This window comes from Saccopteryx bilineata, chromosome 2 (genome assembly GCF_036850765.1).
Source record: "Saccopteryx bilineata isolate mSacBil1 chromosome 2, mSacBil1_pri_phased_curated, whole genome shotgun sequence".
Lineage (NCBI taxonomy): Eukaryota > Metazoa > Chordata > Mammalia > Chiroptera > Emballonuridae > Saccopteryx > Saccopteryx bilineata.
The window spans coordinates 294,810,198-294,828,554 of record NC_089491.1 but is presented as its reverse complement, the minus strand read 5'-3'; the positions used below and the strand labels follow the sequence as shown (position 1 = coordinate 294,828,554).

At 42.5% G+C, this 18,357-nt stretch overlaps 1 protein-coding gene across 6 annotated transcripts in view; it reads right to left on the bottom strand.

The window, feature by feature from the left end:
- Positions 1–18,357, bottom strand: part of PTPN14 (protein tyrosine phosphatase non-receptor type 14) — a 172,624-nt gene that overhangs the window by 100,207 nt on the left and 54,060 nt on the right. The window contains exon 1 of one of the 6 annotated variants that reach the window (XM_066261368.1): positions 9,220–9,431. The exons of 3 other annotated variants lie outside the window; for them this stretch is intronic. The gene's annotated coding sequence lies outside the window, so the exon portion shown is untranslated. Of the gene's footprint in view, positions 1–1,302; positions 1,339–5,160; positions 5,297–9,219; positions 9,432–18,357 lie in introns of those variants that run through there. 2 more of the 6 variants (XM_066261370.1, XM_066261372.1) reach the window with 2 other exon arrangements.

The following is an 18,357-nucleotide window of genomic DNA, read 5'->3' as shown; positions in this document are numbered from 1 at the left end:
GCAAACAGAGAGGCAGCAGCAAGGTCATTAGTCGAAGGGAAGTTATAGGAGGCACAGCAAACGGAATCCACACTCATGGGCACCTGCCTCACCCATCCCCCAGGAGAACATTCAGATTCCAGAACCCAGAACCGGCAAGGCACTAGGGAGAGCCCAGGCACTTTATCTTATCTTGCAACGGTGATATGATAAAATCCACTTTATGGCTGAAGAAACAGAGATTCAGAGAGATTAAAACTCATCCAAGAATGCAGACTACAGGGCAAAGAATCCAAACCAATGTCTGTGCAACTTCAACCCCCGTGCTGTTTGCACTGAACCATCCTGCCCGCTCAGGAAAGCAACTGGACTGGAATTGGAACGGTGTTTCTTTTCCTTTCAATTTCTAAAGGTATATTATCCCGTTTCAACCTCATGAGCAACCCTACGGTGTCCGTTTTATCATCCCTGTCCTAAGGAGGGAAAAAAATGAGGGTCATCAATTCCAATGATTCCCCAAACCCAAAAGTACAATCTTATCTCGTGGCTCCCAACTCTTTGGAACAGTGCCTCTTCACTTTCGGCAGCATGGCCTGCCGTTATTTGGATTTTATTTATTTATTTGTTTTCCTTTCTTACTGACTTTATTGGGGTGGCACTGGTTCACAAAATCATACAGGCCTCAGGTGCTCAATGACAACACATCATCTCTGCACACTGTATTGTGTTCACCCCCCCATGCTTCTTCCACCCCATCTATCCCCCACCACCACCCCCACCCCCGCGGCAATCCCCACACCGTGATCCACCTCCGTGAGGCTTTTCTCTTTCCCTTTTAGCTCAGTCCCTCCACCTTCGCGGCCTTCCAGAAACTCCCTCCAGCTATTGTATTCATTTTACTACTTATTTCTTGTTTGGTTACTTAGAATGGATAATAGAAGATGGAGAAAATGCATATTTAACACAGTCAGCAACTTCCGGCTTTTAAAATATATTTTTAAATGCATGAATTCTTTAATGTGCTTAAAATGACAACTCTTCGTCTTTTTTTTTTTTTTTTACCAAATAGTTAAAATAGTAAGATGTGGGGACCCACCCTCCCATCATTTTGTTCTTTTACAAAATGCCTGATGCAAAAAGCCCTGTTACCAAATTACAGATAATTTCACCTATTTAATAACAAGATTTGCCAACACCCTGGTGTCCCACCAAATGCCAGTCATGACATCATTGCCACGGAGAACACAACAATAAAATAACAAGAACACAGTGGTTCTACCATGCCACCCTGAGCCAGCAATGCTCGCACGGGGAGGCTCGTACCTTCCAGAGAGGCCAGCAATGCCCAGAGAGCCCCTCTGCTCAACTTCCTGCTGGCCAGTGAGCTGCAAGGACCGTCTGCTGTGCACGTGACTGCTCTGCTCACTGGGTTCCCTAAGTTGGGCCGGTTCAGCCACTCTCCAAACCCTTCGTCCACAGAATTACCTCTGAGCCCCCTGACACTTGGATGGACAACTATGAATAACTTACTCACAAGAATTCTTGAATAAATTAAAGGGCGTCAATATTTAGCCACCACTCCCCTGTGGGTACCCCAGGCCTCACGAAGGTTGTCAGGGCACAACCCTACAACACAGCAAAACACACTCCCCACACTCCCTCGGCCGGTCTTTGATGCCTGCCTGCAGCACATTCCTGAGCGTGACAGGTGTGTGTTTTATGACGGCTTAAAATACACATGCTAGTAGAGACTTCGGCTAGGTAAAATATATTAACATTTCTAAATCACTTTATGTTGGCAGAGTGTCGTGTTTACCTCCAAGGGAGGCCAACCTAATGATCTCCTGATATCTACAGAAAGGACTATGGAGGGATCCACCCAAAACAGACAGAGAGGGAGCCAGAATTCAAATGCAGAGCCCTTAAAAGTTTACTACTCACACATTCCCACAACTTGTTGGAACACAGGGCACAAAACACCAAGCTTCAATTCCTATATGAACTAGGGAGCCTCAGACAGAGGAAAATATTTGCTCTGTGGGCACCAGCCACATAGCTAATCCCGGGCCGGGGACTTTACATTTGGGTGTGTCTCATCTTAAACACGGAGGAAAGAATGTGGCTGGCTTGGCATGCGTTTATCCCAGCCACGATAAAAAACAACCCTTGCCACCTCTTCTGTAGATCTCCATCCAGAAAGCACAGTTAGTGAAATAAAAAAGGAAGCTTTACTACAACGCATATAGATGATCACAGTTTTTCTAAGAAATGACATCACACACACACACACACACACACACACACACACACACACATGGGAAATAATATAAGTTCACCAAAATGACCCACTGTTATCTCAGGGCTACATACTGGTGAGATTAAATAGAACTCTCACTTTATATTTTATAGATCTCCAAATTGTTCTAACATTTTACAACTGCCATGTATTATTTTTGCAAATAAAGATGAAGGTACATTAACTACTGAAGATGGAATGTCAGGAAAAACACCTGACAACCTGGCAAGATCTCACCTACAAAACACCTGACCATTTTAAGTTTTTAAATCTTCAATCTGCAAGAAACTTCCCTTGGTAAAGTAGCAACAACAAACGCACAAGAAGCCCTGGCCAGGTCACTCAGTTGGTTAGACTACTGTCCCAACACACCAAGATGGTGGGTTTGATCCCCAGTCAGGGCACACACAAGAATCAACCAATGAGTGCATACATAAAGTGAAACAACATATACATGTTTCTCTCTTCCTCTCTCTCTAAAATCAATAAATAAAAAAATGTTTTTAAGTTATAAGAAAACTGGTCTGGTCCTTCTAAAGTTCAACATCATGAAACAAAAATTGAACAGGTGGGATTAGAAGGTGGCTGCCTTCTAATAAAAGAAATCTGGGAATTAGAAAACAAAATGCTACGTGTGACCCAGATTTGAAAAAAAAAACAGCTATGAAAGACACGGACAATTAGGGAGATTTGAAATAGAGAATTTGAATGAGACATTAATGTATTATTGTTAATTTTCTTCCATTTTTGGTAGTGGAATTATGGTTATGTAGGAGAATGGCTTTAGGAAATGCCAAAGGATATATTAAGGGGTGAAAATGTCATGATGCCTGTAACTTACTCACAAACAACTGAAATACAACTCACACATACGCACATAACTATATACGCAAATACAGAAACAAGTATGACATCACAATAACAGTTGTTGAATCTAGGTGATAGGTGTACAGGTATCCATGATATCATTCTTTTAGCTTTTCTGTATACCTAAAAATGTTCACAATCAAAAGGTAAAAACAAAAAAAAAACAAAAACGGCAACCCTCAATGCAGGTACTGAGCAGACTCGACCATATTACTCCTGATGGCTCAGGTTAAGAGTTACTGCCTCTTTCAATGGACTTCGCTGATTCTTCCCATCAGAGATCACGTTGTCTGAACTCCCACAGTCGTTCGTGCTTACTTTAGTATACCAAACTGACTTGTTCAAAGTATCAGTACATTCAGACTCTAAACTCCTCCAGAGCTAGAAGCTTGTTTCTTCCATCTTCTACCACACACATCATTTACCTAAATTAAGAGCTCATGGCATTCAAGGAGTTCTGCTTCTGGAAAGAACTTCCAGGTGCTCATTTAAGACATTCCTTACCTTTAGGAAGGGGGAACACCTGAATTATCCAGGTAAACAATCAGTTTGACACTAACCTGTAATGACAGGGTTGGAGAGGATCTCCTAGTCCCTGGGAATTACCCGCCATGTTTAAGCTCTTGAAGAATCCATAGCATGTGTCACTCATCCCCCCATTTACCTATCCGGAGAATACAGTTCTACCTTAAACACAGCCCAGCTCCCTGCTGTATTTTAAGCCCAATTCCTCTGCTTTGTCCTTGAACAACAGAAATCAAGGATTATGATATCCCACCATCTAACAGAATTGATGTGAACTCTACTAGCAAGCCCTCTGCTAAAAACCTGGCTCCTGGCATCTTTCTGGCCTTCTCCACGTGGTTCGCTGGGGCCTCGTCATAGTTTACCACATGAACATTAGAACACATAGAACGAAATGTCGTATTCCCAAAGACAAGTGACATGTTTATGACACTTTAGATTTTCCTGATGAAAACTGGTGTTTCAAAAGAGATCAAGTCAGGCAGTCACCATTCTATTTACTACCAGGTTTTGTTTTTCTTTTTAAGGAAAAGCTCCTTCAAAAATAAAATGTCACTTAAAATGTAGAATTTTCTTGATCTACTCTTTAAGAACATATCCAGTAAATCATATGAGCTGCAACTGTAGCTGACACCCATTCGTGTAGTTAAAATAAGTCATTTTTGTTACCACAGATGGTAAAAGTAACAATACTGACTCGTGATTTTAAGGCCGTCATTTTTATTTCCTAACGCCAAAATATAATCTGTTAATCCCTTTTTTCCTAGGTGCCTCTTAGAAAAGTAAGAGAGTGAGACCCTAGCCCTTCAGGGATGACAGTAACTGGAAATAAGAAGCAAGGGCAAAACGAGATGACAGTGTCACACACAGAACTCTCCCACTCCAGGGTCTCCGTCTCACTAAAATCAAAAGGGAAAGTGAGCGTTCAGGACTGTAGAGGAAACACACTTCACAGGAAGAAGCTGAACTGCGTGCTTCCAAGAACCACAGTCAACTCTCAAGGAAAAGAACACAGGTGAAGGTTTAGGTAAGAACTGGCATTGACCAGAGAGGCCGGGAGTGAATGTGAAGCCATCTCCCCTCTTGCAGCCTCAGTTTACTCATCTGTACACTGTTTGTGAGCCGTTTCGGGGCACCCATAGCTGTGGCCACGGTCCCTTCTCTTCCCCTTCACTGTAAGCCAGTAACTCAAAGGAGAGCAAAGCAGGGGTGAAAAGCAGGCTTTGAGCACCTTCCCAGCTACTGTGGGGAAAGTCTTTTAAAAAGAAAAGAAAAAGGCAAAGCAAAGAATATACAGTTTCACAGAAAGCCCCGTGAAGCTATGACAATCCCCTGGGCAAAGTGACCAGTGTAAAAAGGAAGCGTGCCCTCCCCCAGCCCTGCCACCTCTTAACTGCCAACCCCGCCACCTGGGCTAGAAAGGAGTAGATCATTCCACAAAAGGTCCCACAGAGCCCAGCCTGAGTGGGTAAGAAGACTAGCTTTCCTCTTACCTCAGTCAGTAACATGTACACGGTGTCGGGTGTTAGGAGCAGTCCTTCGTCGGTTGCGGAACATTGGTTCCACCTTGCCTTTGGTCTTAGAACCACGTGGCTGTGTCAACAGCTGATGCCACACCAGTCTCCCTCAACCTAGGGAACCCCCACCTTTGTCTTCGCTACCCCCTAACTCCCCAGGAATCCTGAAGGGGAAGATCTATGTCGGATTCAGCTCTGAGGTCTCCTATAAACCGACAGTGGAGCTTGACACATGGCCGGAAGCTAAATAAATATTTGTCCCTTCCGATGAAAGAAAGAAGGAATCCTGAAAGGGTTGAGTTCCTGCTGCAGCGGGAGGGCAGGCCTCCTGACGACCTCAGGGACACGTGAGGAATTTGGAGCCTGAGATAGGTGTGACTCTAGGAGGCTTAAGCTGTGGAGAACAGGCACAGAGAAGCTGTTTGCTCTTTAGTCCAAAAAACTGGACTGAGATTTTTAAAAGAACACTCCCGCTGCCCAAGTGTCTGTCCCTTTTCTAGACCCTGATGTGCCCAATACTGGGGGTGGTTTCAGAGGCCCAGAGAGGCCACATCCCATGGAAGCTCTTTGTGAAAACTACAGTGGAACTACCGATGTGATATAAACAGTGTTCTGGTGTGCCTATGACTGCCGAAAGCAATTTGTTGGGATGTTTGCTCTGTAAACACCACACTTGTAAAGGCCTTTTATCATATCAGCTACAGTGGGAGAGACACTCCTCCCTCCCCCCGCCCTCCGCCGCCTAGTCACTTCTAAAACCCACTCTTAACTAGTCACTCAGTTCCCGAAAAGCTCTCAGAAGATGGAAGTTTCATTTGGAACTCAGTTGTGGATTTCCCATATCTTGTACTCTCACTTCTTTCCCCCTAAACACATCATTGAAAAACTGCTAAGTTGAAAACACAAAGCAAAGACAGCTTTCTCATAACACGAAAAAAGTCACTTGGCTGATCTAATAAATCTTTGAGTATGATGGGTAAGAGGTGGAGGTATCTTTCCTGACATCAACCAAACACAGTCTAATCCTCTTTACTGAATCACTTACAAAGTCTTTAGCGAAGTGAAAGAGAAATTAAAATCCAAATCTTAAACATGCTCATCACACGTTGTTTTGATTTCCCATACTGTCTTATGGACACCTGCCTTTTTGTCCCCCCTAAAGTTTTAAACTCATTAAGGGAAGCTAACAGCAGTTAGCAGTTGTGTTCTCTATTTACCAACAGACTCTGGAATTTTTCCAGCATTCCATATTTTTACAACTCCCAAGCACACCTCACAAAACTATGTAACTCTCGTCTGGGTGTGAGAAAGGAAAAACTGATGTAACTTGTCCATCCTGTGTATAAACCCGTGTACGGCACAGCTCAGCTTTGAAAAAGTACTGTGTCATTTAGAATTTTTAAAAGGAATGGGGGCGGGAGAAGGTGGGAAAGAGAGGAGAAGTGAACATGTCTTCTCTGATTTCCGTCTTAAAGAGGAGCAGAAAAGAAGTTAGTGTTGTCTGGTGAAAAATACACTACCCATTTCTTCTATAAATGCTATGGATATAGAATACCCAAATTATTATCCATACATCAAATCATTTTTCGCCAACTGAAACTGTCATGCAAGGTTTAAGACGCAAGACCCTGACTTCTGGCTGCTAAGTAACAACAACAAAAGCGGAATGGTCACATTTTTTAATTCCTGCATTTCTCGCCTACTTAGTCACTTTCAAAGATTCAGTGGTGAGATGCACAGAGATCTGTTCCAAACCACATTTTCCAACTTTCCTGTGCGCTAGCCACGTACACGACCTTTCAAGATCTTCTTAAGCTATATTTGAAGTTAGAGGAAAGATTCCTGCTAAACGGTGCCCATTGGGGTGATAGGTCATCTACGTGAACGGTGGTGGCTATACACAATCTCATCTATGCAGAAGATCACCCAAAACCAGGAAAGGGAGCCAGAACATCCGCTGAGCAGTCAGACATTGCAAAGTTCTTAATTCCAACAACACACACTTTGCTCGGGACACAAAAATACCCTCACAGTTAGTGTACTCTAAGTTTACATGCAGTTCTGGACTTTGCTTTGTAACCGTTGGCAGATTTCAGGGAGACGAGAAAAAGCATGTTGGCAAAGGATAAAGATGGCAGTGAAAGAGGTGACAGGTAAACACTAAAATTAGGACTCCACAGCATGGAAGACTATGTAAAAAAAAAACCCCAAAAAACAACACTCTATAGTAAATAGAAACAGTGAAGTAATAGCCAGCACACTCTGGTTAAAAAAAGCAAAAAATTTATTTATTTTTAAAACAGCCCCATTCATGGTGGACAAAACTAACAAAAAAGGTTCTTGAGAGGTAAACCTCCTGTTCCCTGGAGTCGCTTTCACCCCAAGCAATGGCTCCCTATTCTTTACTCCTGCTCTAACACTCAGAATCAACCAGCTCCACCAAGTTCAAAGGCTGAGATCTTCAACAGAGGGGAACGGGTGGTCATTTCCAACCCCTGCTTTGAGGACGACTGCCCTGTCTAAAGAGACAAGATCCTCCCACAAGAAGGATCTTAAAATACAAAAGTTTTCATGTTTTACTTGACTGAAACTTCTAAGGCATTCAAAGCACATTGTGAATATTTGTGGATAAAATAATGTCACCTGGGTTTTTTTTAAACAATAGTGGGTGGGGGAATTGTGTGGGGCAGAGATGAAGCGATATTGGCCATGTTGACACTTGCTGAAGGCGAGAGACAGGTATGTCAGGGGTGATACCACTCTCTACAGTTTTGTACATGCTTGAAATTTTCTATATTGAAAAGTTGGAATTTTTAAACAAATAAGTATTTCTTAAATGGTAATTTTCAAAGTAACCTGGTAAAAGAGGTAACAGTGCCCCACACTGCCGACATGTTACAGAAAAAGGGGGAAAAAAAAGAATTTTTCCTCTTCAGCTAAATCCCTCTTACCCCTCCAAAATAAAAGTTGAGTTTAGATCAAATTAAGAGTAAGAGTTCTTAATTTCATTTTTAAAACATGGTAGGAAAGATTTGTTCTGTAGGGAAAGTGACAAGTTGGATAAAATGCAAAGGCCAGCCGATCAGGTATAAGATAAGGGAGTCTTCCCTGTCCAACTGGCATCACCTACTGGATCAAATACCTGACTCTGGCTTACTTCTCCAATGAGCCTGCTCTGTCTTTTCAGGCCAGGAATGCTTTGTCCTAAAAGGCTCCACCCTTCTTTGAGACCATGGAGTCTGCAACTCTCCAATTCCAGTTCTTTTTGCTGTCCGTGTCTACACCCAGGGTGATGTGCGCCCTTCAATGTCATGAGCTAATCCCAGCCAGGAACCAGAACGGAAGGTTCCCGCTAGTGTCAGACACTAAGAAGGCAACAATGGGCACCTCCATTTTTAGAGCCGATACAAACACACGCTGCTCAGTGTTATCTCCAACAGCCCTGTTGCCCTTAGGCTCTTCCTAACGCACTGAGGCTGGAGAGGTTAAGAACTTGCCCAAGAGCCCTGGCAGGGTAGCTCTGCTGGTTAGAGTGTCGTCCCCATATGCCCAAGGTTGAGGGTTCAATCCCCGGGCAGGGCACATACAAGACGCAACCAATGAATGCATAAATAAGTGAAATAACAAATCAATGTCTGTCTGTCTCTCTCTCTGTCTCCCTCCCTCCATTCTCTCTCTTTAAAGTAAATATATAATTATTTTTTAAAAAAGAACTTGCCCAAGATGATACAGACACTGACATTATCTTACTCAATGAACCATTCTAATAATATCCAGAAAGAGGGCTGAAACTACAACCTGGTAATATAAAAATAACCATGACAACAGCAAGCAACTGCACTCTATAAGGACGACCGTGAAACGCCATCGGCAGTCTCTCACAGCTCGCCCACAGTGGACTTCATTCAGACACGGCAGAGATGGACCCCCGGGCTAGTGACCAATTCCAGCCCCGGGACGTTCTATCTGGAGAGCCTGGCACAGAACCCGAGTCCTGCTCGCGCCCCGGCACCCCTCCCCCACCCGTCCTCTTACCTAGCCACTGTTCTTCCAGAACACCAGTCTGTGCTGCACAGTGAGACAATCCCAGCCTGTCGCCTACCGCGTCTCCAAAAACCAATTTCAAAAAAGCACAATCACAAGAGCAGCCGAAGAGGTTTTCCAGCCTGGTCATATGACTCACTCATCAAAACAGAAGAAACTCTCTGAGGGCAAACACACCTCTAACCTGCTTCTCCCTCCCCTGCGAGGTGCACCCGGAGGGACAGCTGATGAAGAGCCGGGCTCCCCGTGAGAGCCTGTGGCAAGCGACCTCCCCGAGCAAAGTTTTCCACACCTCCCTTTCCCCAGTTTCCTTCCTGCCCATGCCTGAGCTCCCCAACCTCCCTCCCAGGTCCAGGGCTTTCGGATGAGAGGGCTCATCTGTGTCACTTCCTATCCAAACAGAAGGGGCAGCCAAGCATCCTTGCCAAGTCTCTGCAACTGGGTCTGCACGTCCAGTGCTCAGCCTCACCCAGATGGGGAGGGATGTCCATGTGGGGGCCCCCATAAACTGTATAACTGGGGCGCACAGGGCGCCTACTTCTGCAGGTAGAACATGGGGGTGATAACAGTCCCCAGCACTGCATCTGTGGGGAGGATGACAGGAGTCAGGAGAACCCAGGCGCTGGCACAGTGCCCGTGCATGGCAAGCATGATTCACACACTTGTTATCACTGCCCTGCCTATTGGTGGCATACCACCCAACACTGCAGGAAGTCCTAGGAAAAACAGTGCCTGATCAGCAGCCCAAGAGTAAAACACTGTTCTCCGACAAGCCACGAATTAGAGAATTGTTGAAGTTCAGGCTGTTCCTTGTAAGGGGACAAAACAGGAATGCAAAACAAGCAAGGGCAGGCCCTACGTACTGGGAACTGTGACAAGGGGCCCAGTGGGTTTCAGATGTGTGGCCGCTCCAGTGAGTCAGGGGACAGACAACCAAGCGGGTTCTAAAGTGTTACAGGGCAACCGCTTCTCCAGAGCCAAGGCACTGAATGGGGGGGTTGGGGGGGGGGTGAGAACAGGTATGAACTAGTGTCAGCTGTTAGAGTTGCATAATCCCAACTGATGTAACCAAACGGTAATTACCAATGGGAGAAAACAAAGTCTAAACAGAGACGGTCATGCGATGTGTAGATGCCTTCATGTAGATAGACTGCATACACACGTGGATACACACACAGCAAAGCCATGACAAATGTCCTTTCCTTTCTCCATCCCCTGCCTAGTACATGTAGATACATATACACACATATACACTCTCTCTCTCTCTCTCTACGTAAGTGGGCACGTGGAAAAAACTTACATTGTTGTAAGTAGCTCTAAGTGACACTACGAAGAAATTACATTACCTGTCTACCTCTAGTGCAATAGCTTTACTGTTGTAAAAAAAACATTTGTTAGCATATGAGCACCCCTGTCACCATCAGTGACCTCAAGCTGAAGACGTGCTCAGCTGCCTGCCTTGGGCAGAACAAGCCTGGGCCTCCGGAGACAAGCTGTGGCGTGTGGGGTGTCTCTCCCCTGCTGTCCCGGAGTGGCAGATGCCTGCAGCCCTCCTGGGTGCACACACAGCAGAAACAAGAGGACCCACAAGGACGGCAGTTCCTAAGTGGGACTCTTAGCTCTTAAAAGCTAAGAAACTTGGAACACATACAATTTCTGACAAATTCATCTCTAAGAAATACAGCAAAGATTACACAGAGTAAACCTAACGCAAGAGGCTCCTGCTGCTCTTTTCGTTTAAACCTATGTTTCAAAATGTTAAGGATTTCAAGTTTTGATGAGAATTAAAAAAAAAATCACTAGCTACTGAAATCTTTGTACACAAGCATAATAAATAAATAAATAGATCAATAGATCCCTGGGAAAACCATGCATATCTGTGCTCCCACGAGATTGTAAGAGGGTAGGACCAACAAAGTTTTATACAGCACTTGTAACCCCCGATCCTTTGCACTATAATTAACACATACTCTGACTCAGCAATGCCACTTTGGGAAAAGTTACGTTGGAAATAAAAATAATAAATCTTAAGAGTTATGTATAAGGGTCGACAAAACACCTTGAATACCCACAGTAGAGTTACATTCAAAGATATCTTGGCATAGGACAGGAGTAGTCAACCATTTTATACCTATCACCCACTTTTGTATTTCTGTTAGTAGTAAAATTTTCTAGCCGTCCACCGGTTCCACAGTAATGGTGATTTATAAAGTAGGGAAGTAACTTAATAAAATTTATAAAGCGGAGTTATAGCAAGTTAAAGCATATAATAATAATTACTTACCAAGTATTTTATGTCGGATTTTTGCTAAGTTTGGCAGAATAAATCTTTATAAAACAACTTAGTATAGTTAAATCTATCTTTTTATTTATACTTTGGTTGCTCCACTACCACCCACCATGAAAGCTGGAATGCCCACTAGTGGGCAGTAGGGACCAGGATGACTACCATTGGCATAGGACATTATTTAGGCTACTAGATAGCTATTAAAAATTAGATCTGAATCTATTGACTCAGAGTGACACCCATGTGTACTGGTAAGAGAGGACAATCACAGAGTAATTGGTAAGGCAAAAATAAAAGTCATCTGGTGTGTGTGTCTGTGCTGATACAAGTTTGGAGAAAGGCATGGAACACTTCCGTCCTCAGAAGGAGAAAAGGGGGAAGCAGAAATAACTACTGTGTCCCTATGCACTCTTTGGCATATTAATGTTATATCTAACAAAAAATAACTATTTTAAACCACTTCATCTCTCTTTCCTCAATACTCTATGTAGGAAGATTTAGAAGTCTTCTTTCAAGAGCAGTATTACGTCGGTTTTCATTTCAGCTCTGTCATCTGAGTGATTTACACGCATTGTATCATTTGATCCTTATAATCCTTACAGATAAGAAAACTGAGACTATATAACCTGCTAGTCCTAAAGCTAACGGGTGGCAGAGGCTGGCTCCATCATTAGATTATACTGTAAGACGCACATTTAAATATAGGCCCCCATCATAAATAACAATATTTACAACACTAGCTCACTAAACACATGGTTTTCAGCATGACACAACCATGCTTTGACTAAAAGCAAAAGCAAAGAAAACCACTTGCAATCAAGCCTTCATCTTCAAATTGGAACTGATTAACACCACAAAAATCCTGAAACTTGTGTATTAGTTTTCATTCTTTTGAATCATTAGGGTGAAATATGTCATTCTTTTTCTACCTCAACTAAAAGTGTTAATAATCTTCTGACTAGAAATTAATTTTAAGAAAACTAGAAAATCATAAAAAACTAAAAGGAAAAAATAAAAACCACTCCTAATGTCACAAAACCCAGAGATGATTAATTTGAAACCTTTGCATATTTTATCCCACGCTTTTAATCAAGTATATTTTAAATCTGTTTACATTGTTGGGATTGCACTGTTTAGTATCTTTAATTTTCTTTCTGATTACTACTTATTACCTTCTCATTTCACTGAAAAAAAAATTTTATTATTGAATTTATTGGGGTGACATTGGTTAATAAAATTACATAGCTTTCAGGTGGTCAGTTCTAGAATACGTCATCTGTATATTGTCTTATGTGTGCACCCCAAGTCCAGACTCCTTCCACCACCATGTATTCCCCCCCATAGTCTCTTCTACCTCCCCTCACCCCCTTTTCCCTGTGGTAATCACCATACAGTTGTTCAGTAGTGTTAAGTATATTCACATTGTTGTATATTAATTTTTAAGAAGTTAACATACAGAGGCCAAGAGTCATAAATAAAAGTGCTAACATTTCACTAAGATTTTACAAATTACAAGATTCTATTTTGCTGCAAGTGAACTACCACTGAAATATCATTGCTACTTGAATACTGAGTATACAAATCTGTCTATGGGTATATTTTTATTTGCTTAACCCCCTTCACCTTTTCCACCCAATCCCCTCACCCTCCCCTCTACAGCTGTCAGTCTATTCTCTGTACCTGTAAGTCTTGTTTAGATGTTGTTAGTTTATTTTATTCATTAGATTCCACATATGAGTGAAATCATTGGTACTTGTCTTTCTCTGACTGGCTTACTTCACTTAGCATAATACTCTCATCCATCTACTAAAAATTTTTCAAAAGCAAGTTTAAACTGTTGCATAATATTCTATAGTACAGACCAACATTTATTGAACCATTCTCCATTGTTGAAATGTATGCTTGGTTCTCATTTTTTGCTATGGTTCAAAAAGATTTGCTTATATCCCTGATGTTTTCTTCAGGGTGAATTCTTAAGGACGATTGCCATCAAGCAAAAGCTATACAGTTTTAGAAGTCCTTTAATACAGTGGTCCCCAACCTTTTTTGGGCCACGGACCGGTTTAATGTCAGAAAATATTTTCACGGACCGGCCTTTAGGGTGGGATGGATAAATGTATCACGTGACCGAGACAAGCATCAAGAGTGAGTCTTAGACGGATGTAACAGAGGGAATCTGGTCATTTTTTAAAAATAAAACATTGTTCAGACTTAAATATAAATAAAACGGAAATAATGTAAGTTATTTATTCTTTCTCTGCGGACCGGTATCAAATGACCTACGGATCAGTACCGATCCGCGGTCCAGGGGTTGGAGACCACTGCTTTAATACACATTCCTCAGCTGTCAAATGTAGAACCTATGACTTCCATTTCTTTGCCTATACAATGACTGAAATAATGTGTTTCCTTAAGTATTTCAAAAAAAAAAAAGCTGCATGCATAAAATAAAACAGAAAGAAATCAAACTTGGAGTCAAAACAACCAAAATCAGGTTATAGCTTTTTGTCTTGATGTGTTAGCTTAAGCATGGCTCCCCAAGAAGGCAGAAAAGCTTCAGTACAGGAAACTCAGCCCCAAAAGGGATGCATCCAAGTCCCAATGACCCCATGTGACAGCAGGTCTGGGCAGCAGAATGCCTCCCAATATCCAGTCTGCAATAAGCAAGATTCCTTCTTTCAATAGCCACAGCCCAGTACCACAGCCTCAGAAGCAGCAGCTCTAAGCATAGCTGTGGAGATACAGCGTGTTGCCTTCTATCAGGTGGTAACTATGGAAATGACTTGGCCCAAATATCAAATGACTGTACTTCCTTATATTTATATATCATTTCCTCAAAAACTATTATTCACTCAGCAAAGACTTCTGATTGTGGGAAATCCGAAAGAACAAGTAATGACGCCCTCTCTGCCTATCAGTTGTGGGAATGTGAGGTAAGGCCGGACACAGAGAGCAGCGGATAGGCTGGGCAGCTGGGAAGAGATCAGCCCACACGGAGACAAGGGAGAGAAACAAGAAACAGGTGAAGATGTACCCCAACCATCCGGAGATTATTCTAGGGTCCAAAACACACTACAAAAGGTAAGAAGGGAGATGCCAAAGGCACATGGCGCATGTCGAAAAGAAGAGCTTCAAGGCTGAAGATGATGGCTTCGCTCATTGGATTTGTCCATATGTGCGGTATTTGAAACAGAAGCAATGGGAGGTCCAAACAAAGACAGTACAAGACAAGAATAAAAATTAAAATACTCTAGCATCTTACTGTTGATATATGATTTTTTTTTTTACTTTAAAGCCCCCACTGGGACCCTACTCACTAGTTCTTACACATACTGCTACATTAAGTCCAACTGGTAGATGAGGATTCTAATACAACAACCTTAATAAACAAGTAATAAAGAATAGAGATTTCATCCTACTACCTGTGCCTGATTTTGGAAAAAATGGGTGAGGGGCCTTAGTTACTTCCATACTAAGTTAGAACTTTTAAATGGTGACTAACCACATTAAAGAAAAATGACTCAAGGTGACCAGGTCTTGGTGGCTCATTTCAGGACCTATCTCCACTGTGTTGAAACGTCTTCTCTGTAAAATAGGCTTTAATCTCTCCTGCTAATTTTACCTATTTCCCCTTAGAGTCTTTCAACTTAAAAAGGCCAACTGGGCCTGACCTGTAGTGGCGCAGTGGATAAAGCGTCGACCTGAAATGCTGAGGTCGCCAGTTCAAAACCCTGGGCTTGCCCAGTCAAGGCATATATGGGAGTTGATGCTTCCTGCTCCTCCCCCTTCTCTCTCTCTCTCTCTCTCTCTCTCTCTCCTCTAAAATGAATAAATAAAAATAATTAAAAAAAAAAAAAAAAGGCCAACTGGGACCCCTCCCCTCAACATTTCACCTTCATATACAGGGTGGGGCAAAAATAGCTTTATAGCTGTGAGTACATGAAACACGAAATTTATTCTTGGATTATTAGTTATTAATTACTGTATTATTTTCCATATGAACAACTGTAAACCTACTTTTGCCCCACCCTGGATTTAACAAGCTTATTATGACATGCACTGCCTCAGATTCTCCAACATAAATATTCCTACCTTTCTTCCCTTCTCTTGTTAGGGACTAGCTCCTTGCCTTTCATTTTCTCTGTGGTTTCCCATTAACTCTAACCTCTCCTTGTGTTCTTTTAGTTGCCGAACTAACACGAGACAAGTCATGTTTACCACCTAACTCATTAAGATAGGCTTGTTATTCAACAGAAAAGAGCACATGAGGTGGACTTTCCCATAATGTCTTCACTGGAAGGAAAAACTCTCCCTAGAGGAAGACACCAAAAGAAAACCCAAGCCCGCTCTCATTTGTATCAGATGATAAAAAAGAATAAGACAAAAGAAAAATAAATACAAAAGGGGTTCAGAATATCTAGCTTTAATTCCTCGCTCTGTCCGGTGACTTTAATCCAGCCAGTAATTAAACTTTTGCAGCCAGAGGCTGGGAGATTGCTGAGTTTAAAAACAAAGATGTTGTCACCCTTTTGAAAATCACGTTAAGTTGAGGAGAGGAACAAGATAAATGCTAAAAAAAAAACCTCCACACTTCATGAAACTAGGGGATTTCAGAAGCCCCCACGTCAAAATATAGAAATACAGAAGGGACGAATCTGGGAGGGCAAGCTAACTTAGAGGTAAGCCTCCGGAAGATCAACCCTGAGAGGCACATGGTCCCAGGTATTCCGCTGTGTTTTGTGAGGCAGGGAGGCGGTTCAGTTTTGCACAGTGTGGAGGTTGTGAGTAGGAAAGCACCAGAAAGTGGGAGGACTGTTCAAAAGTCTTTGTAAGAAGCGTTACCCCTTCCCGTCCTTACCGAACAGGATATCAGAGGGGGAAGAGAGGAAAGGGAGGAGGGGGAAATTATCTGACAAGAGTGGATCACGTGGAAAGTTGTACAGAAGTTTTGTAAAGCAGTTGGAGGTGCGTGGGAAGACTTAGATGTTTAAAGAAAACCAAGCAAATGAAAAGGTGAACACTAACTAGCCAGGGTATCAGAGTAGCTAATTATATCGGAAGGCTGGAAGGCTGGTGGCGAGGAAGACGGAGTGTAAAGGAGCTTAAGTCCTCACCTGCCACCACCACAACCCCAGCTGGCATTCTTGAGCACTTACTGGTGTGTTGTAATTTTTATTCTAAGCACTTGTAAGTGGGCCTTGTGTCCCCACCACGAGTTAAGAAGCTACCACAACCCAAGGGTACCATGACAAGAGACATAACAGATAAATGAGTGAGCTGATGGATGTGTTCTCTACCTAGAGGGGAATCATTTTACTCTGTCTATAACAAATCACCACAACAGGTACTTAAATATCTTACAATGTTATATGTCAATTATACCTCAATAAGGCTGAAATTTAAAAGAATTTTTAAAAAAATAAATCCCAGAAAAAATTATATGGTTTTACATTTTCATGGGTAAGTGCAGAAGGGTACACACATGGTACCACACCCTCTCCTCCTCCTTAGCCAATTTCAGGGTTAAAACACGTTCAAGTAAATTATATGCCTCTATTCCCAGGCAGAGCCATCCGAGAGTCACCATGCAGGTGTAGTTCACAAATGACAGGAGAGAGGACAGGAGCAGAGGTACAGAAAGGGAAAGAACATGAAGAAGGAGCAGGAGAAAGAAAACAACTTATGAACACGTCTCAAAAGGCAGTCAGGCTAGAACTGAGGAAGGTGAATCAAAGCCTGTTAGATCCGATCAAAAGAGCAATAGAGGGAAAAGCTGCATCAACCTATCCTTTGCAAATAACGCACAAAAAAATGTTTGAAAGTGTTTTGTCAAGAGATCAATGCTAACCCGTGACAGACAGATAGACTGGCTGGGTGGAGGGGCCCCTCTCTACTGTGCCTGGGAAAAGAAGACAAACGCTGTCAGTGTGATCACATAAAAGATTGTACCTGAGAGATAGCGAGGGGAAGGCAGTACAGGATGGCTCTCCTAGTTGGCCAGAACACACCTCCAACAACCCAGCATAGAAATAACAAGAATGGCCCTGGCCAGGTAGTTCAGTGGTAGAGTGTCATCTGGATACATCAAGGTTGTGGGTTCAATCCCCAGTCAGGGTACATACAAGAATCAACCAATGAATGCATAAATAAGTAGAAGAAAAAAAATCAACGTTTCTCTCTCTCTAAAATCAATAAATAATTTTTTTTTTAAATTACCAAATAATGCACTGGTGTTGTCTTATCTTTTTTAATACCTCCTTTCTTTAAAAATGTCGAGCACCAGAACATTAAGGAATACCATTAACTTTCACTCATTCAACTCATGTCCACTAAGCAACCACCATGTGTCAGTGCAGATACAAAGATAAGTACAATATGGTTCCTGTCTTCAAGAAGCCCGTAATCTAGTGAGGATGAATTCTTAAGAATCAGAGAAGACACATGGCCTTCTTAGGCAAGAGGTCTCTGACAGCTGCGCCTAAGAAGATTTTAGCAAAAGTGACACCAAGTAATGTTATTGCTTTTTTTCTCCTGACAAATTTCCCCAGAACACAGACATCAGAGCAAGCTCTTGACCTCTGCTATTCTGAAATGCATTTCATCAAAATGAGCTTGCTGCCACTTCTCAAATATGAAATTTACTTTACCCTCCCCCTCTGTGGCACTCAAAGACAGCAGAATTTCCCCCAGCCCGTGGTGTGGCTAAGGCTGCTCCTAAAGATGAAATAAGGCATGAGGAAGGCCCACGGAAATCTGGCCCTGGCCGCCTAACAGGATGACTCTCACCACCCTCTTCCTCCTCCTCATCAGCTTCAACGTACCAAGCATTTACGACATTGTGC